The following is a 20,640-nucleotide window of genomic DNA, read 5'->3' as shown; positions in this document are numbered from 1 at the left end:
TTAAAGATTTTATTTATTTATTTGCCAGAGAGAACACAAGCAGGGGGAGTGGCAGGCAGAGGGAGAGGGAGAAGCAGACTCCCCGCTGAGTAGGAAGCCCCATGCGGGGGATCATGGGATCGTGACCTGAGCTGAAGGCAGACGCTTAACTGACTGAGCCACCCAGGTGCCCCACTTGCACATGTTTAAAAGTGAATATGAACAAAGCTATTCATCACAGCATAGTTTGAAATAAAAACTGGAATCAACTCAAATATCTATGATCAGGGCCTGGAAGGAATGGAGACAACATCCGTGTACTGATACGGAAAGATTTCCAGGTAAATATGGTTAAGTGAAAAGTAAGATGCAGAAAATATGTTATGGATATAAATACAGACATACAGAATGCTAACTTTCTTATAAGAAAAGGGGAAAATAAGAATATATATTTGTATTTGTTGGTATCTGCATAAAGAAACACTGGAAGAATACATGAGAAATTATTTACTAACCATGGGATTGAGACAGGATAGAGAGTAACAGAAGTAGAAGGGAGACTTTTCAATTTGTCCTTCTTTTTTAAAAATGATTTTCCTTTTTCAACAAAAAGAATGTACACTATTTAAAATTTTAATTTCATTTTGAAACAAAGAAAAAGAAAACAATGTAGGAGGATAGTAATAGTGTTGCACAAGCTCTGATGGGAACCCCCAACCCAGCTCCCTTCTTCCACATGACAGACACTCAGAGATGTAAAGACGGAGAGGTCCTCTCTTTGGTTCTGATGGCTCAGGCTAAAACCTTCATTCTCTCCTTCACGTATTCTGTTCTCTTCACACTGAGTTCTGAGGAGATGCAGTCTGCACCTTGTGCTCACTGCTTCCCTCATGCTATGCACACTTGCTAGCAAATAGATTTTGTTTGGTAAATACTTATGGAATGAATAAATATGTTTCCAGGCTCATCATACTGGTTTCCATTAGGGGATGGCTACATTGTGGTTTGGCCTCTTCCCTCTAAAATCTGAGCTGGACCTGACTACAAGCCGATGAGTCGAGTGGGACAGTGAGAAAATATCCCCTACCAGTTTTGATTCCCTTGACTTAAATTTCCGATTTTTATTCACAATTTTTTTAATTTAACTTAATTTAATTTTAATTCCAGTGTAGTTAACATACAGTGTTATATTAGTTTCCGGTCTATAATATACTGATTCAACACTTCCATACATCACCCGGTGCTCATCAGGACAAGTGCGCTTCTTAATCCCCATCACCCCACCCACCTCCCCTCTGGTCACCATCAGTCTGTTCTCTAGAGTTAAGAATCTGTTTCTTGGTTCACAAACTTTTACACCTACCACCCTGTACTATTAGCATGTTGCATATGCAGCTAACCAAAACATGTGGGTATACAAGTTGTTTTTTTTCCCTGTAAATGACTGTATAATTTCAAAATGTAATTTTAGCCATAGTACTGGGTGTACTTCATCAGCTTGAAAGACGTTAAAGTCAAAGGCAAAGAATATTCATGATAATTGCCTATGACCTGCATCTATCACTTAGAACACATTGAAGAAGACCCTAGAAAGGGGACTTTCCTCAGTCTGGAATAATCGACAAAATCAAGCTAATACAGATGCTGGAGTGAGGGTCTTCTCATTAGAATGTGTCTTATAAAGGGAAATGTATGGCCACAAAGCCCAGGGCCATCCTTGTAGGGCTGTCACCAGTCCACACTATGTCTTGACAAAAAAAAAAAAAAAATACTCTTCTTCGGGTGGACACAGATCTATGCCACAGGCTTGCATCCTCTGCTGAAGGTCTTGGATTTTGTGCCAGTGTTGGGAACTGAATATAGGTCACAAAGGTCACTGGGATCTAAGACAATGTCATGTAAAGCTGTGAGAGGTACATAAGGAAGGACAAATGAGGATGTCAACTGAGGGATAATAGTGTTAGAAAGATGACATGGCACGTGATGCGTCATGACGTGGTATGAAGTTGGTGACGGCATGCCGTGGTGTGGTGTGATGTGGTGCTGTGTATGTGCTGTGCCCTGGTAGCATGACACGGCATGGCATATGGTGTGCTGTGCTTCCGGCTATGGCATTTGGGGACAGAAAAATCACAGGCGTCAAGAGGACTTGGAGTTCCATCTCCATCAAGTTACTGACCTTTAATGTCATTAAACTCTCAGGAAAAGAGGAAGATAATCACAATAACTAACATTTAAGTTACATGCTTATTATGCTCCAAACAAGATAATTGAATGGACTGTCTCATTTTAAGCTTCAACAATTTATGAGGTTTTTTTTTTTTTAATCACACTCATGAAGATACTGAAGCTTTGAGAGGTCAAGGAATTTGCTCTGAGGAACCCAACCAGAAATAACACGGACCAGAACTTGGACTTAGGGAAATCGGACCGCAAAGCAGATGCCATTAGCACTATTCTCAAAATTGCCTCGAGGACTAAAGTAGACTAAACGGTTTGTGGCTGGCTTCTTAAGCAAAGCTAGATGGATCTGATTTGGAATCACGTCACAGCTAATAATGCAGCCAAGTAGAAAGAAATTGTCTCTGCACAGTCTCTGCACAAAGCAGACTCAGTGGCTGATCAATGTTCATTTCTTACATAAATCGTTAAGTGGTTGTGGCAAGAAAGTGTGTGTTCTAGAACTTATGATTTAACTGAGAGTATCTCAAAGTGGATTTTAAAAACTCTTAGGATGAGGCGCCTGGGTGGCTCAGTCTGTTAAGCATCTGCCTTCCGCTCAGGTCATGATCCCGGGATCGAGCTCCACGTCAGGCTCCCTGCTCAGTGGGGATCCTGCGTCCCCCTCTCCCTTGCCACTCCCCCTCTGTCCCTCTCCCTGCTTGTGCTCTCTCTCTCAAACAAATAAATAAAATCTTTAAAAAAATAAAAAATAAAAACTCTTAGGCTGACCGCTTTTTTGAGGTACGTGGGTAGAAGAGGCTTTTATTTTGAAATGTAATTATCAGTAGCTCTCATTTTGCTTTTATGTAGCATTTCTTCCTCCTCAGGTTTTCAAAATCTAACGCCAATGTTTTGCTACTCATGGAGTATTTGAAATTTAATTTGGGGTTTTGAGCATTCCTAATTTCAAACATTATCTCATATTGGAACATATCTTATAAAACAGAAATAAGTGAATGACATCTTGGGACAAATTAGCTTAAAACTGGAATTTGGGGCACATCAGTTGGCAGATCCTTTGACTTTCACACTCACTCATACACGGAGTCAAGATCAAAATATACGTAGAAAATGTATTCTACTAGGTGTATAAAAAATAGTGCCAGAGGTAGCCACACTAACCAAGGAAAGTGACAAAAAGATTAATGTCCTTTATCAACAGAGTATTCATTTTGCTCCTCTGAGCTCTCTGATCTATGGGGTGAGGTAAAGTGTGTGCTTCAAGCAAGACAATAACTCAGCCATCGATGTGCCAGAGTTTGGGAGTATTGATCCAAGTGGCTCTCCATGCTAAGTCAGGAAACCATAGCAAGATTTCTGTTCTTCCCACTTTCTTTCCTTTTATCCCCAGGAAGAAAAAGAACAATAAACAACAAGCAATAAATTCAAAACATACATAATTTCTGAAATTCATGCAAAATTTCAATCACCTGCACATTCTAAGGGGGCAACTAAAATATTGCGTTTTTCTAGTGTAACCTACCTAAGTGATCAATAAAAATGCATTGTAGGGTTTTTCTTTAAATTTCTTTTTAAGTAGGCTCCACACTGGGCTTTGAACTCACGACCCTGAGAGGAAGACCTGAGCTGAGATCAAGAGTCAGACGCTTAGCTGACTGAACCACCCAGGCGCCCCTATACTGTGTTTTTAGGAATTTGGAGAAGGGCTGCTATTGAGAAAATAGTGAGACTTGCTCGGGGGCTTTGAAAATAGGTATCATTTTGGAGAGGCAAAGGGAAGCAGTTGGAAGTTATTTTAGGGGCAGAAATAATAGCAAAGTCAAGGGCAAAATAATGAGTAGGAAAGAATTCCAACTCCAACAGGAGAGTTTGGGAAGCAGAGGAAACTCAGGCCAGAAGGAGTGGCTGGGATTATGGAGTCAGCATGAGGGCTTTATAAAGGTGGTGGGACATAGGGATCCAGTGATTGTTTTAGAGCAATTAGTCCAAAAATAGCTTCCACAATGGTAGCATGTAGGTTTGGGAGTCATGTCAAATAAATTTGTGATTTTTAAATTATAAAAGTAGTAATACATGATCACTATACATTTTTTTAGAAATATAGACATACACAAGTTAAAAAGTTATAGTTCCTATCCCTACTTCTGGGTCTCTCTGAGAGAGAGAAAGAGATCTACTTTATATTTGAAAAGTCAGTATTCCATAGAATGAATGTTCTAAAATTCATTTAAGCATTCCCCTTCTGTTGGACATTTATGATGTCACCATTCTTTTGCTGTTATAATTATGGTGCAGTGAACATCCTTTGAGTACATGACTTTTTGATAGGACCACTGACTCTCAAGAATGTAAATATTTTTAACTGTCTTTTTACTTTACTACACAGCTATTTGAAAATGGCCGAGTAAAACATTCTTCTTTGTGTCAAAATGGAAGAATTAGAAGAAAATGAAGCAAAGAAGGAGCAGGATTCAACAGTATGGAAGCTAAGAAAAAGAGTGGTTCCAGCAGATGCTATGAAAAAACAGTAAACATCCACCAGGACTTGCACTGAAGAATAGCCTGGAATTCCAGACCTCAGACCCAACAGCTCTCAAAGAGACAGGAGAAGGTGGGTTCCAAAGGACTTTTACTACAGAAGTGCCTGATTAGAAAAAGGTCACAGAATTGAAGGGATTGAAGCTCCATCTTGAAGGATGTGGAGAATTCATATAGGCTAAAAAATAGGTAAAAAATTTCTAAGGATGGAAGTGTTGGTGCTCTGATGTTCAGTCAAACACATTCACAGCTATGTGAATTTCTAGATATTCCAGATGAAGTTTGGACACCATCTCAGTTACCTTTTTTGAATAGTCTGAAACGAACCTGTCATGTTTGAGGTGAAAAAGTTGACTCCCTAAACAAGCTCTAGTATGTGAACAGTTAAAATTGTCTGAGTAAAACCACAAATAAATAAGAGCTTGCAGAGGATACTGTACTTCTTTGTTCTGTAAGATCTCATAAAATGAGAGCAGAAGCCTCCATCAAATGTGTCCTGGAAGAGGAACCAGCAACCAATTACTATGTCAATAATTCAATATAAGCATTAAATTTTCATGGTTTTTAAAAACTCTTTAAGATAATCTGCAGGACATCATCTACTGCATCTGGTGTTTGGAACCCTCTAATCATGACTCCTACGAATTGTACTTTGTTCCAGTTAAGGACTGAATTAACAGATTGGGCCACAAACAAAAGTCAATTCTATTTAAGTGTGTGTTTTTTAAAAATTGGTTAATGTTTCGTTTGCTCTCCCCCCCCTCCATGTAGAATCATCTAGCTAATCCCCATAGTTCCTTTTACATGATCTTTCTCCCTTACTTCCCATTCCATGGCTACCTTTTCAGCTGGGCTCTAACCACCTTCCCCTTGAATGACTGATAGGTTCCTAAGTGTCTGGCTTCCAGGCTCACCTCTTCTGTGTTCCACCCTGCACATGGCTACCATATGACTCTCCCTAAAACATTATTTTCATATGTCACTCCCCTTGGAGTGGGGATGAGGAAGAAAGCACTGAGAGATGGGGAAGTAGGGGGAGACTTCCTAGAGGAGATGAGACATCATCCATGACTTTAATTGGATTTGGGGAGGAGTAAAAGAGCCTTTCCTGAAGGGAAGGGTTGAGTAAAGGCTGTAGAAGCTGAAAATCTCATGTTTGTGGGCTTGATCAAGTGTGTTTCCTGAGCAGGCTCAGAAATAAAACCATCAAGGCAGACTGGGACCTCATATTCCAATGCTGGAATTTTAATCTGTCCCTCAACACAAAGTAGTTTTTCAAAATAAATGCTTCGTGAAGAAAGCAGTTGGAAAGAAAACAGAGAATCAAGTTTCCTCTTTCCTAAAGTGTGTATAAACAGGCCAGAGTGGGGGGTGGGAGGGATGGGGTGGCTGGGTGATAGACACTGGGGAGGGTATGTGCTATGGTGAGCGCTGTGAATTGTGTAAGACTGTTGAATCTCAGACCTGTACCTCTGAAACAAATAATACATTATATGTTAAAAAAAAAAAAGAAGAAGATAGCAGGAAGGGAGAAATGAAGGGGGTGGGAATCGGAGGGGGAGACAAACCACGAGAGACTATGGACTCTGAGAAACAAACTGAGGGTTCTAGAGGGGAGGGGGGTGGGGGGATGGGTTAGCCTGGTGATGGGTACTAAAGAGGGCACATATTGAATGGAGAACTGGGTGTTATATGCAAACAATGAATCATGGAACACTACATCAAAAACTAATGATGTAATATATGGTGATTAATATAATACAATTTAAAAAAATAAAAAAATAAAAATATATGAAAAAAAAAAGGAACAGGCCAGAGTTAATGTATACCTTCTGTTCTACCTCTGTTTTGTTATCTTTGCTCCAAACTCATGTATATTATTCAAACCTATTACAGTTTACGCTTGAACAAAATGTGGGTTAGGGGCACCGACTCCCTGCACAACCAAAAATCCACATATAACTTTTGAGTCCCCCAAACTTAACTACTAATAGCCCACTGTTGACTAGAAGCCTCACCAGTAACATAAACAATTAACACATATTTTGTATGCTATATGGATTATATTCTGTATTTTTATAACTAAGTATGCTAGAGAAAAGAAAATAGTAAATTATTTTAAGAAAATCATAAGAGAAAATACATTTACAGTACTATACTATATTTATCCAAAAATTCTCATATAAGTGGACCCTTGTAGTTCAAACCTACATTGTTCAAGGGTCAACTGTATTTTTTACTTACCTGGAAGTTTGTAAGGTAGATGCTCTTATATTTTGAAAACAAACCACAGGTTAAAACAGCTACACAGGGGTGCCTGGGTGGCTCAGTCGGTTGGGTGTCTGCCTTTGGCTCAGGTCGTGGTCCCGGGGTCCTGGGATCGAGCCCCATGTCGGGCTCCCTGCTTGGCAGAGAGCCTGCTTCTCCCTCTCCCTCTGCCTGCTTCTCTGCCTACGTGTGTTCTCTGTCTATCTCTCTGTCAAATAAATAAATAAAATCTTAAAAAAAAAAAAAAAAACAGCTTCACAATTGCCTGTTAGCTGCTGCTAATTTGTCAGAAGATCTCAGAGAGACCCTTGAAAATGATATTCATTAAGGGACTTTTTTTTTTTAAAGATTTAAAAAAAATTTATTTGAGAGAGTGAGCGAGTATGCTCGAACGAGAACTGGGGAGGGGCAGGGAGAGGGACAAGCAGACTCCATGCTGAGCTCACAGCCTGGGGTTGGGAGGGTGGGGGGGGCTGGTTCTCCAGACCCTGAGATCCTGACCTGAACTGAAATCAAGAGTCTGTCCCTTGGGATGCCTGGGTGGTTCAGTTGTTGGGCGTCTGCCTTTGGCTCAGGTCATGATCCCGGGGTCCTGGGATGGAGTCCTGCATCAGGCTCCTTGCTCAGCGGGGATCCTGCTTCTCACTCTGCCTGCCACTCCCCCTGCTTGTGCTCTCTGACAAATAAATAAATAAAATCTTAAAAAAAAAAGGAGTCTGTCCCTTAACTGACTGAGCCTCCTTAGGGGTCTAAGGGAATTCTTTAATTCAGTTCTTTAATACTTCAGATTTCTCCTGTAAATTGCAAAATTAACAGTTTCAGTATTATTTCTTAATATATCTTTACATCCTATACATGAATCTTTTCTTTTTGACTGAAAGAAATGGAAGAAGATTTACCATTTGTTGACTACTTGCTATGTGTCTGCCAGTCACCTTGCTAATGCTTAAAGTTTCCATCATGTCAATCAATAAATATTCTAAAGTCAAACCTAATAATGATATAACAAACCTCATTTTTACTTAAAAATCAGTATTTTTCAATGTTTTTTTTTTAATATTTTATTTATTTATTTCAGAGAGAGAGAGAATGAGAGATAGAAAGCACAAGAGGGAAGAGGGTCAGAGGGAGAAGCAGACTCCCTGCTGAGCAGGGAGCCCGATGCAGGACTCGATCCCGGGACTCCAGGACCATGACCTGAGCCGAAGGCAGTTGCTTAACCAACTGAGCCACCCAGGCGCCCTATTTTTCAATGTTTTTAAACTTCATTCATCCAATATATACTGAGTGCCTACTATGTGCTCGGGACATCCCAGTTTCTGGGGGAAGAACAGTGAATGAGGTGGATGTATAGTCCCTGGCTCCACAGAAGACAGAAACAAACCACAAACAAACAAAAACACAACTATGTAGGCATGGCAGGGACTGCTAATTGTCTCCCAGTGTCTGTTCTGTCCCTCTCTCCTTTAGCAATAGACAACCTCCAACCCCCACGAATTTACCACATGGTCACCCAGCTAAATACTACACTCCCCAACTTCCCTCTAGGTATGGCCATGTGACAGGATGTGAACGAAAGCCATTTGTGTTGCTTCTGATTCCCGTCTTTAAAGAAGAAGCTGGTTACTCTCCACCCTTTCTTTGCCCTTTCCATGAGCTAGCCCACCAAAAGGGTCCCACTGAGCCAGCTTTAGCAATGCAGATGGAGGCAACACTCGAGGGGGTGATGGACAAGACAGAAGGAATCAAGTCTTGGATGACCTCCTGGGACAGACCCTCACCTGCTTCTGGACTGTTACATAAGAGAGAAATAAAATTCTAGCTCGTTTGAGCCACTCTATTTTTGTATCTCTTTGTTATAGCAGCTTAGGTTGTCCTCTAACTAATACAGCAGATAAATCAAGTAACTTATAGTTATAATTAAGTGCTTTGAAGCACTTAATGAACAAGAAAAAATAAAAGCTTATCAGGGGGGAGGGGTGGATTACTTTAGAGAAGATGTGCAGGCCACTCTGAGGAGGTGACATTTGAGCTGAGACCAAAGGATGAGAAGAGGCAATCAGTAGCTTTTAAATTTTTCTATGGTGCCTTCAGTTCTTTGTCTTTCCCTGTGTTTTGAACCGCACTGTTCCTCTTACTCTTGCCCACATGCCAGGGTACAGTTCCTATATACCTATGTAAAGTCTTGGGGTAGGCCCATTACCGGAGTACCTGATCTCTCTGGATGTGCCATTGTTACCAACTTTATATGAAAAGTCACATACATCAGTTAACCAGCCAGTGACAGACCGCTGTCTGCCTATGCATGGTTGTCTGCCTTGTCTTAGAGTCACACCAGACTGGGAGATACTTGAGGGCAAGCATGGTCCCATTGTCTTTGTATCCCTAGCACAGTACTTAGCACTTAATAAAAGTTAATAAATTTTATTGACTGACTTGAGTTTACAAAGTAGGACTCACCAAATGTTTGAGAAATTCCCTCTTCTGTGGCAACAAGCAGATCAGATCTCAAAATGGCTCTACCTTTTAAGACAGCTTTTCCAAAGGCCTGGTTAATGGTCCAATGATTAAAATCAGGTTTTAGATCATTTGTGCTGCCCTCATTTGGGCTGGATAACCAGAGGTAACTGAGGGGTGGCTGTACCTCATGGCTCTTGATCTGGTTTGCTTTGGGCATCTTTGCCCACAAGCCACAGGGCCCTGGACTGTGCTTACAGGACTGAAATGTCCTGCCCACTCGCTCCTCCATCCTGGTCTCTACTATCAATGACTCAAGGATGGGGGGAGAGGAGACTTAGCCATGAAATGACTATACCGGGGGGCCTTGAGCTTTGTCACTGACATGTTCACTTAGTCCTGCTTCCCTCCTTTCATTTAATTCCATGTGCCTCACCGTTAAACAAAATTACACTGACTAATAATGACACCAGTCCATTTATTTAACTTCCCTATGTGCTAGCACTCTGCTGACAGCCGTCAACGCATTAACTCACTTAAACCCTGTAACAGTCTTGAGGCAGGTGCCATTATTGCCCCCATTTTATAGATGAAGAAACTGAGTATTAGAGAAAGTGACTTGAAAAGGCATCACACTATTCTAAGGTGAGCAGTCATCTTGGTTTGGTCAGGACCAAGGGGTTTTCCAGGACATAGGACTTTCAGTGTTAAAAGTGGGAGTGTCTTGGACAAACGGAGACAAGTAGATCATCCTGTAAGTAGCTGAAGAATCTGACCCTGGGTAGTTGCATCCTAAAGCAACTGCTTTTTTTTTTAAGACTTTATTTATTTGAGAGGGGGAGAGAGAGAGAGAGAGAAAGAGAGTGAGCACTCGAAAGCACAAACAGGGGGGAGGGGCAGAGGGAGAAGCAGACTCCCCACTAAGGAGGGAGCCCCATGTGGGACTTAGTCCCAGGACCCTGGGATCATTATCTGAGCCAAAGGCAGATGCTTAACCGACTGAGCCACCCAGGTGCCCTAAAGCAATTGCTTTTAATTACGATGTCACACTGCTTGATTTTTTTTATGTGTTCATTATTGTTACGGACTGAATGTAACCCGCCCCCCAAATTCACATGTTGAAACCCTCCCCCTCCAAGGTGATGGTATTAGGAGGTGGAACTTTGGGGTGGTAATTAGACTTAGATGAAGTCTTGAGGGCAGAGCTCCCATGAATGAGATTAGTGCCCTTCAGTTGTGTGAGTGCTTGCTGTCTTCTCTCCACCACGGGAGGACACAGCGAGAAGTCTGCAACCCAGGAGAGGACCCTCACCACAGCTGGGCCATGCTGGCACCCTACCTTAGACTTTCAGCCTCCACAACTGTGAAAAATAAATTTTTGTTTATAAGCTTCCCGTTGTAGGGTATTTTGTTATAGCAGCCTGAGCTGATGAAGACAATTACTAAAAAGAATGGAAATTCTCTCTAGGGTATTTGGCAAATGGTAAGTGAAAAGAGTGATAGCCAGGAAGTCTTTTACATTAAGTAATGACATTATGCACTGCAATCTCTCCATTATAGGGTTTTTCAAAACACTAATAACAGTACATAGTACAAAGTACTTTAAGAGAGATGCATGCTTTTTTTTTTTTTTTTTTGAGAGAGAGAGAGAAGGGTGGGGCGGGGCAGAGGGAGATGGAGAGAGAGAATCCCAAGCAGACTCCACGGCCAGTGTGTAGCCCAACGTGGGGCTCGATCTCACGACCCTGAGATCATGACCTGAGCCAAAATCAAGAGTCAGATGCTTAACCGACTGAGCCACCCAGGCGCCCCTAAGAAAGACTTTTTTTGATTTGGTGCCTGAATAAAGTCAGTATCAATACACAGCAAGCATTTCTTAGGCTATATATTATGAACATGAATATCAAGATTCACTATTAAACCTCATTAGAAATGAAATACATTTTTTTGAACACTTTCCCCAGCAATGAGCTGTTTTACCTCTCGAGTTCCAGAATAGCGGACGAGAACTGTGTTGGGAAGCCTGAAGGAGCAAGGCCTATTCCTTGCAGAACCCGTCCCATGGGGCAAGAAGCTGAGAAAGCAGAACTCAGAAATGCAGTCTCATAAGATCGGCCATGCAGATCTTGTTTTGTATTAAGAGAGTAAACTTAAACAGAAGATTTTTAGAGTTATCTTTCCCTTTATCACATAATAGTCTTACGCCATCCCTGTAAACATCAAAGGCTAGGCACCTCTTGGCTGGTTCAGGGGGAAAGAATCCACCTTGATTTATCATGTGATCACTGGGAGCCCATCTGGGAAAGACACTGCATCGACAAGCACTTCTCATACCAAGGGCAGAGGTAGTCTGCTGCCCTTCAAGAGTTTACGGTACATTGGCTACAGCTGGGATGCAAGGTAATGAACAGAAGATACAGGAAGGGGGTGGCTGGGTGGCTCAGTCAGTTAAGTGTCTGCCTTCAGCTAAGGTCATGATCCTGGAGTCCTGGGATAGAACCCGGCATCAGGATCCTTGCTCTCCGGGGCATCTGCTTCTTCCTCTCCCTCTGCCTCTCCCACCACCCCCCCCACCCCGCCCCTGCTCATGCTCTCTCTCTCTCAAATAAATAAATAAAATCTTAAAAAAAAAAAAAGGAACTGTGAAATAACATGAGCTCTTCTCTCAGTCACCTATCATCAGCAGGCTCTGTATTTTGAGTTATTTCTCTAAAAGCTGTGATGGACTCGTTTAGACCCTTTCCCATTCTCATTCCCCAACCGATATTTTGGTCCCATACTTGCAAAATGGCAGAGCAGGAGCAGGAAGCCACCTGTATGGAATCCATCAAAGTCACAGGCCTCTGTAGGGGTCTTCAGTGGGCTTCTCACCAAACAGGCTAAGAATAACCAAGAGTTGCTGGTAGACCCATCAGTCTGAACTACGCACAAGGGGTGCAGGCTTTGCTTTGTAAGATGCCAAGTTGTCTCCTTAATTTTTACAAAATTAAAACCCAAATGCATCTGTGAGCACCATGGAGGTGTGTGAATCATAAGCACTCATAAAATGTCATGCCTAAATTAAGTCTTATCATCAAATAGTATTTATTAAACGCCCACACACTGCACAGGCATGGCAGTGTTCAAGGCACATTAGCAAAAAATGCTGTATCTTCAGCCATGAAAATACTTTATAATAAAATGCCAAACTGTTGGTGGAGGCCAGAAAGATTATTTTTTTACTGTGACTATTCTCACCATAAATTTCAAATAAACAGTGGAATGGGGTAACTTCTCCCATATGGTGGAATCTTCACTGGAGTGCTTCGTGTTCAATTATCCTTATCAGTAAATAAAAGGCTTATATGCAAGTCCAATTATGCTTCTCATGGATATGACAAGACATTCTCAGAAGAATTACTCATGTATGGATTCACGTCATTTTGCACTATGCTTATTAAGATTATGAGACCACAAAAAATGCAGTGAGAAGGAATGTCTATACAGTTAAATTGTCAAAGAACCATTTTGTTTTAGACACGGGTATCTTATTTATTATTTATTGCTATTGCCTTTTATAATCACATCTGAAAATACATAGACTAAAAAATTTCATAAAAGCTGAACAGATAGAACATCTGAAGACAACAACACCGAAATTACTTTTTATATCTGGAGGCCTAGGACACACATAATTACTGGGAAAATAAAATTTTTAGTCAGTCAACTGATGCTTCATCTACAGAACATTAAAAAAAAAATCTGCTTTTTATATGATGTAATTGGTTTTTTAAAAAACTAAACTGTATTAATCAACCTGTTGTTTCCACATTTTTAGAATGATTCTGAGATATTTTTCAATTTGAAGGAGTTATGCTATCCCTCAGGGATTTTTTTTTTTTTTTTTACTCCTTAGTTACTTTCATTTACAAATGTGCTCACTATAAGTCCATTCCATTGTTCAACTTATCAATTACCTTTAACTGCCTTCAACATGCTCAGCATTCTATCTGGAAATTTAGGTGCCAAAGAAGCAAAAGAAGGTCAAAATAACAGCTTTCCAAATTAAGTTCCAAATTAAGTTCCATGACAGCCTAATTCCTTCCTCTCCTTCCACAAGATTTAAGAAAAAAAAAAAAAGAAGGTGCAATAAGAGGAAATCTTTGCTTCTAGCTGGTTCCTTTGCTAACATGATGCTAAATCAGGCAACTATGAGTAGGCATCTTTTAGGTTCTTGCCTTTCTGCTCAAGGAAGCTCCTAGGCTGTGAAAAACACTCATCCCCTAAGATGAATGAGACTGAGACACAGCTCTTGTCCTTCATTATTTAATATCTCAGGTTCTCAAAAATGTAGGCAACCCACTAATAAAATCCTTATTGGTCAATAAGGGACTCTTTTCGCCATTTTAGATACAGTGAAATTTAGAGCTTAGAAAAAAAAATTAAAAGATGTGTTACTCATGAAACCCTGTGGTCATGTCTGTGGGGTCCCTGTGATTGAACTCCAGGTAAATGGTCCAGCTTTAGGAGACGGAGCTCTTTGGTACACTAGTCATCGTGCTCCTTTGGATGAGGTTCAAGTCATGCCCCATTCACACTGCATTCTGTCTCTAATGAATACTGACTGTTACAGAAAAATTCCAGAGCAATGAATTTCAGATGGCTTGCTATAAACTAATAGAACAGTAAATTTGTTTGTTAAGGGATCCTTACATTAACATAATTCATAAATTAGTCCTTAACTGCATTACCCTCTCCTGAAGTATTAGAAGTGGCTCCTCAAGTAAGAAGAGCCCCAAAGACAGTTAAGCTCAAATCTGTGAGATATATTTCAAAGGGTGTCTATCTCATTAGCTATAAAACTATTGCCATGCCTTGTTAGTTATATTAGAACAAACATCCTCACCATTTACTTCTTGTTACAATAAAAACAATACCATATTAAACCCAATTAAGAAAAAACTGAAGATAGTATTAAGTCATGTAATTTACTGCTGTGGTTCCAAGAATAAATGAGGAAGTATTCTATATCTATAATGTATGTTCTGATGCCAAAAGCTAATTTCTGAAAAATAAACCAGCACAGAAAAGAGAACACACTTTAAACCAATAACCAATATTCATATACAGGGGATAAATATTCTCATTTTGGATTAACCCTTTAAATATCTCACAAAAGCTAAATTTTCCATAATTGAGTACCAAAAATAGTTGTTCTATCACATGAAGAGTCGCCTGAAGATGCTGCTGTGTCCTCAACCGAGCTACCAACTCATCCCTCTACGTCTAAGATTCAGTAGGGGCAGGGGCATGACAAGTAGGTGGGAGCATTGTCATTTCTCAGGTATACAGGGCATGATATATCTTGGCTTTTCATTTACTGTCTTTCTTCTCCTTTCTACCCTGCTTTTTATTGACAATCTCATTAATTATCATACACTAGAGAAGATGAAAGAAAAGGACAAGACAGGAAAAGAAAGGAATATTCAGCTCATCCTCTGGTACTGCATTTTTGCATATTCAGGAAGGGATATCATAATAAGATGATAGAATATAGTGACTGAACTAAGGATTTTAGATTATCTGAAGGTTTTTTTTTTTAAGATTTTATTTATTTATTTGAGAGAGAGAGAGAGCACGAGCAGCGGGAGGGATAGAGGGAGAGGGGGGAGCAGACTCCTGGCTGAGCAGGGAACCTGATGTGGGGCTGGATCCCAGGACCCTAGGATCATGACCTCAGCAGAAGGCAGATGTTTAAGCAACTGAGCAACCCAGGCGTGCCAGATTATCTGAAGGTTTTATCCACCTACACCTTTCTTTCTTTTGTGTTAATAATGGAGAGTTACTGTTATTTTTTCCATTATTGAAAGATTGGGATAAACCTGCATACATGTTTGCTACCTAGAATGTGAGGTTTACAAATCTTGGGCTAGTATCCACACTATGGTAAAAGAATATCTATAGCGAACTGCTAGCACCAATAAATGAAAGGAAAACTTTAAATGCTTTAACTAAGAATTAAAACATAATGCAACTGTTGAGTTAATGATAGCATAATTCCTTACTGTTCTATGACGCCCCCAAAAAATGTGAATTGCTTACTGAATTGACTTTTAAAATTGCTGAATTTCTCCCCAAAGTATTCTGCATCCCACTAGGTAGAATGTGGAATCAACCCTGAGTACAAAAGTGATGTATAATCTATACAGCGCCATACAGATTATTGTAATTTGGCTCCGAGGGGCTGGTTTCTTTCCACCTCGGCAGTTTTAGCTGTGTCACCTGCTGTGTTAGCTGTGTCAACATGGGCAGAATTGAGAGCTGAAGTAATTAGGCAAATAATTCAGGCCAAAAATATGACTGAGAAATAAACTATTTGGCAGTTTCTCTCTACACTGATAAACCCAGTTCATAATAGTCCAATTCTTTACTTTTTTTCCCCCAAAAGCCTCAAATAAAAACATGTGAAGTCAATGAAATTCAAGTAATTTTCACTCAGAATCTAATATATATGTATTCTTTTTTAAAAAAAATATTTATTTTTTTTAAGATTTTATTTATTTATTTGACAGAGAGAGAGAGCACACAAGCAGAGGGAGTGGCAGGCAGAGGGAGAGGGAGAAGCAAACTCCCCACTGAACAAGGGAACCTGATGCAGGGCTCGGTCCCAGGACCCTGGGATCATGACCTGAGCCGAAGGCAGACGCTTAACTGACTGAGTCACCCAAGGGCCCCTATTTGTTTATTTTGAGAGAGAGAGCACGAGTTGGAGGGGAAAAGGAAGAGAGAATCCCAAGCAGACTCTGCACTGCATGGAGTCGGACCCAGGACCCTATCTCATGACCCTGAGAACACGACCTGGGTGGAAACTAAGAGTCCAACACTTACCTGACTGCACCACCCAAGTGTCCCTACATATGTGTTCTTAATGTTCCCTTCTGAACAAACCATGAACTATGTGGATAAATCTGGTCACAGTATTTTACTACTACCAAAGTTGAGCTTTGAGGAGGGGTATAGTAAAATCAGCCAACAGCCAACTCACAAAATACCCACAAATATTCCCAAAGGGAGATGGCATGAGTGGAAGTCACTCCTCTAAAAAATCTTCCTGATAATTAAAATATCATCTTTTTCTCATTAATTAAAGAAGCAAAGGTGGCCAAGTAACCACTTCAATATTGCCTTACTGAATTAACATTTCAGGGGGAAATTGTTGCAATAATAAACAGACATAGGCTATAATCTTTTGACATTGGTCTTAGCAACACTTCTCTAGATATGTCTCCTCAGGCAATGGAAACAAAAGCGAAAATAAACTATAGGGACTATACTGAAATAAAAAGCTTTTGCACGGCAAAGGAAACCGTCAACAAAACAAAAAGGCAACCTACTGAATGGGAGAAGATATTTGCAAATGATATATCAAATAAGGGGTTAATATCCAAAACACATAAAAAACTTACACAACTCAACACCCAAATTCCAAATAATTCAATTAAAAAATGGGCAGAGGACCTGAATAGACATTTTTCCAAAGAAGACATACAGATGGTCAACAGACACATGAAAAGATGTTGAATATCACTAATCATCAGGAAAATGCAAATTAAAACCACCATGAGATATCACATTACATCTGTCAGAAATGGCTAAAACCAAAAATATAAGAAATAACAAATGTTGGTGAGGATGTGGAGAAACAGGGAACCCGGTGCACTGTTGTGGGAATATATATTGGTGCAGCCACTGTGGAAAACAGTATGGAGAGTCCTCAGAAAATTAAAAATAGAAATACCATATAATTAATATTTCTACTAGTAGGTATTTAGCCCCCCAAATGAAAACACAAATTTGGAAAGATATGTGCACCCCTATATTTATTTACAAAATTACAGAATTTTTTACAAAAATACATTATTTACAATAGCCAAGATATGGAAGCAACCTAAGTGTCCATCGATAGATGTATGGATAAAGAAGATGTGGAATATTATACAGCCAAAAAAAAAAAGAATGAGATCTTGCCATTTGTGACAATGTGGAGGGACCTAGAGGGTATTATGCTACATGAGATAAGACAAAGAGAGAAACACAAATATTGTATGATTTCACTTATATGTGGAATCTAACAAACAAAACAAAGGAATAAACAAAAAATGCAGAGAACAAACTAATGGTTGCCAGAGGGGAGTGGGATGGGTAAATGAGTGAAGGGGAGCGGGAGGTTACTCCAGTTATGGAATGAATAAGTCACGGGGATGAAAGGTATAACATGGGGAATATAGTCAATGTTATCATACGGTGACAGATGGTAGCTACACTTGTGGTGAGCAAAGCATAAACTATAGAGCTGCCAAATCACTATGTTGTACACCTGAAACTAAGGTAACATTGTGTGTCAACTAGACTTTGATGAAAATAATAATAATAAACAGAAACCTCCTTCAACAGTATGGCAAAGACAACTGCCTAGGTGGAACCACGGGGCCAGTTCTTGCCAATAGGATGTAAGCACAAGTAATGTGTGTCACCCCTGGGCTGACACACCGGTGGTTCAAAAAGGACTCTCTCAGCTCCTCTTTTCTGGCTACTGGCTGAATGTCTCTGTCCCACATAACACTGAAAACCTTATATTAAAGATGGTAGAACCAAAATATGGAAGAGGCCTGGGTCCTTGAATCACCATTTGAGGACCATCTACATGCTGCCTAGGAACACATATTTTAGACTTTATGTGAGTGAGAAATAAACCTCTATTGTGTTCAAGCCATTAGACATCTTTGGTTTTTTGTTTTTTTTGAAATAGCAACTAGCATTACTGTAACTTAGAGAAAGCCTATCACAGCATTTTGAACATGATGCATCTAGATAATGATGATGACATCTAACACTCCCGAATTGTTAACTATGTGTCACACACATTCTAAATCTTATACAGCTATCAATTTGATCCTTATAACAGCTTCACAAGGTAGGTACTATTCATTATTTCTATTTTTTTTATTTTTTATTTTTTTAAAGATTTATTTGACATAGAGAGACACAGCGAGAGAAGGAACACAACCAGGGGGAGAGGGAGAGGGAAAAGCAGGCTTCCCGCCGAGCAGGGAGCCCTATGCGGGGCTTGATCCCAGGACCCCGGGATCATGACTTGAGCAGAAGGCAGATGCTTAACGACTGAGCCACCCAGGTGCCCCCATTATTCCTATTTTAGAGATGAGAAAATTGAGGCACAGTGAGGTTAAGAATATACAGTAAGAGAAACTGAACTGAAATACCAGATGATATATCTCCAGAACAAAAGTAAGACATTTGGTACTCTATATTTTATTTAACAAATACCAAAGTCCTCTATTTTAATGTAAATTTTAACACACTCCCTAAATAGGCAATACAAATTATGGACTGGTAGGTAGCCTGGTTTATTAAAAAGACCATTCAGAAAAAAAAAAAAGACCATTCAGGGGCACCTGGGTGGCTCAGCTGGTTAAGCATCCGACTCTTGGTATCAGCTCAGGTCATGATCTCAGGGTCATGAGATAGAGCCCAATATCAGACTCCATGCTCAGCCTGGAGTCTGCTTGAGATTCTCTCTCCCTCTCCCTCTGCCCCTCCCCCTACTCACTCACCCTCTCTCTCTTTTTCTCTCTCTCTCTAAATAAATAAATTAATCAATAAAATCTTTAAAAATTAAAAAAAATAAAAGACCATTCATTCATTTGTGGAACAGTAAATTATCTCTAATAACTGAAATAAAGGAGAAAAGCCATTTGAAGGCTGAACTGTTACTCTTACAATCAGGAATAAAAAGTTTTTTTTTTAAAGATTTTATTTATTTATTTGAGAGAGAGAGAGAATGAGAGATAGCACGAGAGGGAAGAAGGTCAGAGGGAGAAGCAGACTCCCCACTGAGTGGGGAGCCCAACACGGGACTCGATCCTGGGACTCCAGGATCATGACCTGAGCCGAAGGCAGTCGCTTAACCAACTGAGCCACCCAGGCGCCTGAGGAATAAAAAGTTTTAAATTAAGGGTAGCAGAGATCAATTAATATACATAATATCCAATAATAAAAATTAAATAAAATGTGATTCAATAAGATGCCATATTATAATTGAGTTTAGCCCCTTTCTATCACTTTCCTTTTTATTCTGCAGTCAAAAGCCTATGGTATCTTGGAGAATAAATACTTTGTGCCAACACTTGTGAGAAAAACATCAGTTGGCCAGCCATTGTTCTTCTTTCTCCTGGTTTCTGACAAGGTCCATAAAGTGGGAACTCCCTTTGTCTTGGAAGTGTTTGCGGGGGAAAAACTATTTAGCCCTGCTTCATTTGCCCCTGCCCAAAAGAAGAGGCTGATCTTTCCTCTGCTGGATGAAGCTAAGGAACTTCAATCTGCCTCCCACTTTCTGCACACCCGTCCTTTCTGTTATCAGTAGGAGTCTCTGCTAGGGACCTGATGGGAAATTCATTTCAGGAGGAGTAAGAAGTCCATTTTACCACTGCAGCTCCAAGCTGTGCCCACCAACCCAGGTTTACCAGAAAGAAAGCAATCGTATAACGCTTAAATCTGACTAGATTGGTTCAGAACTCAGAGGAGAGTGTGCGATTAATCAACACCAATTCTCCCACTGATATCCTCAATTACTTGTTGAGTTATTCTCCCAAACTAAAAATAATTCACCTGCCATCACTGGCAGGCAACGATGTGTGTGTGTTCATCATGGGGCCAGAAGCCCCTCACCTAAGAAGACTAAATGCATCGGCATGAGCAAACGTGGTCTCTGGGCGCAGGAACCTCAGTATGGGGATTCTGCCCACATCAGAGAAGAGCTTGCAGGACCTCCACCTGTGTGCTCCTATGTCTGATGCCACGTTATTGGAAGAGAGCAAATGTTACCCATCACTGTCATGGGCATGATGGACCATCCATCGTCTCTTGGTTTAGAGGCATACCCTAAAATCCTGGGGAGTCTGCTTTTTCTGTTTGTCTTTCATCACGGCCCACAGACTTCTCACCTCTCAACACTTCCTTTTCTCCCAGGAATAGTTACTGGTCAGTTGGACGTGGAGAACATTGTACTTGTTGAAGCTGCAGGAATGAGACCACATCCTATCTTAGCAATATCTCCTCTTAAACTTAAGCCAACCCAGTGGCTCTGTTGTCTAAAATGCCCTTCTACTATGACTGGTACCGCCTGCTGGCTCTTTCTTTGCTTTGGTCATTAACTTG

The 20,640-nt window shown here is 40.4% G+C and overlaps 1 protein-coding gene across 3 annotated transcripts in view; it reads right to left on the bottom strand.

Moving 5' to 3' along the window:
• RTN1 (reticulon 1) overlaps positions 1–20,640 on the bottom strand; it is a 215,647-nt gene that overhangs the window by 103,812 nt on the left and 91,195 nt on the right. The window contains exon 1 of one of the 3 annotated variants that reach the window (XM_035727869.1): positions 12,207–12,327. The exons of the other annotated variants lie outside the window; for them this stretch is intronic. The gene's annotated coding sequence lies outside the window, so the exon portion shown is untranslated. Of the gene's footprint in view, positions 1–12,206; positions 12,328–20,640 lie in introns of those variants that run through there. 3 annotated transcript variants of the gene reach the window in all.

The sequence above is a fragment of the Zalophus californianus genome, chromosome 6, assembly GCF_009762305.2.
Source record: "Zalophus californianus isolate mZalCal1 chromosome 6, mZalCal1.pri.v2, whole genome shotgun sequence".
Classification (NCBI taxonomy): Eukaryota; Metazoa; Chordata; class Mammalia; order Carnivora; family Otariidae; genus Zalophus; species Zalophus californianus.
The sequence above is the reverse complement of the archived record's forward strand: the minus strand, read 5'-3'. Positions and strand labels throughout refer to the sequence as shown.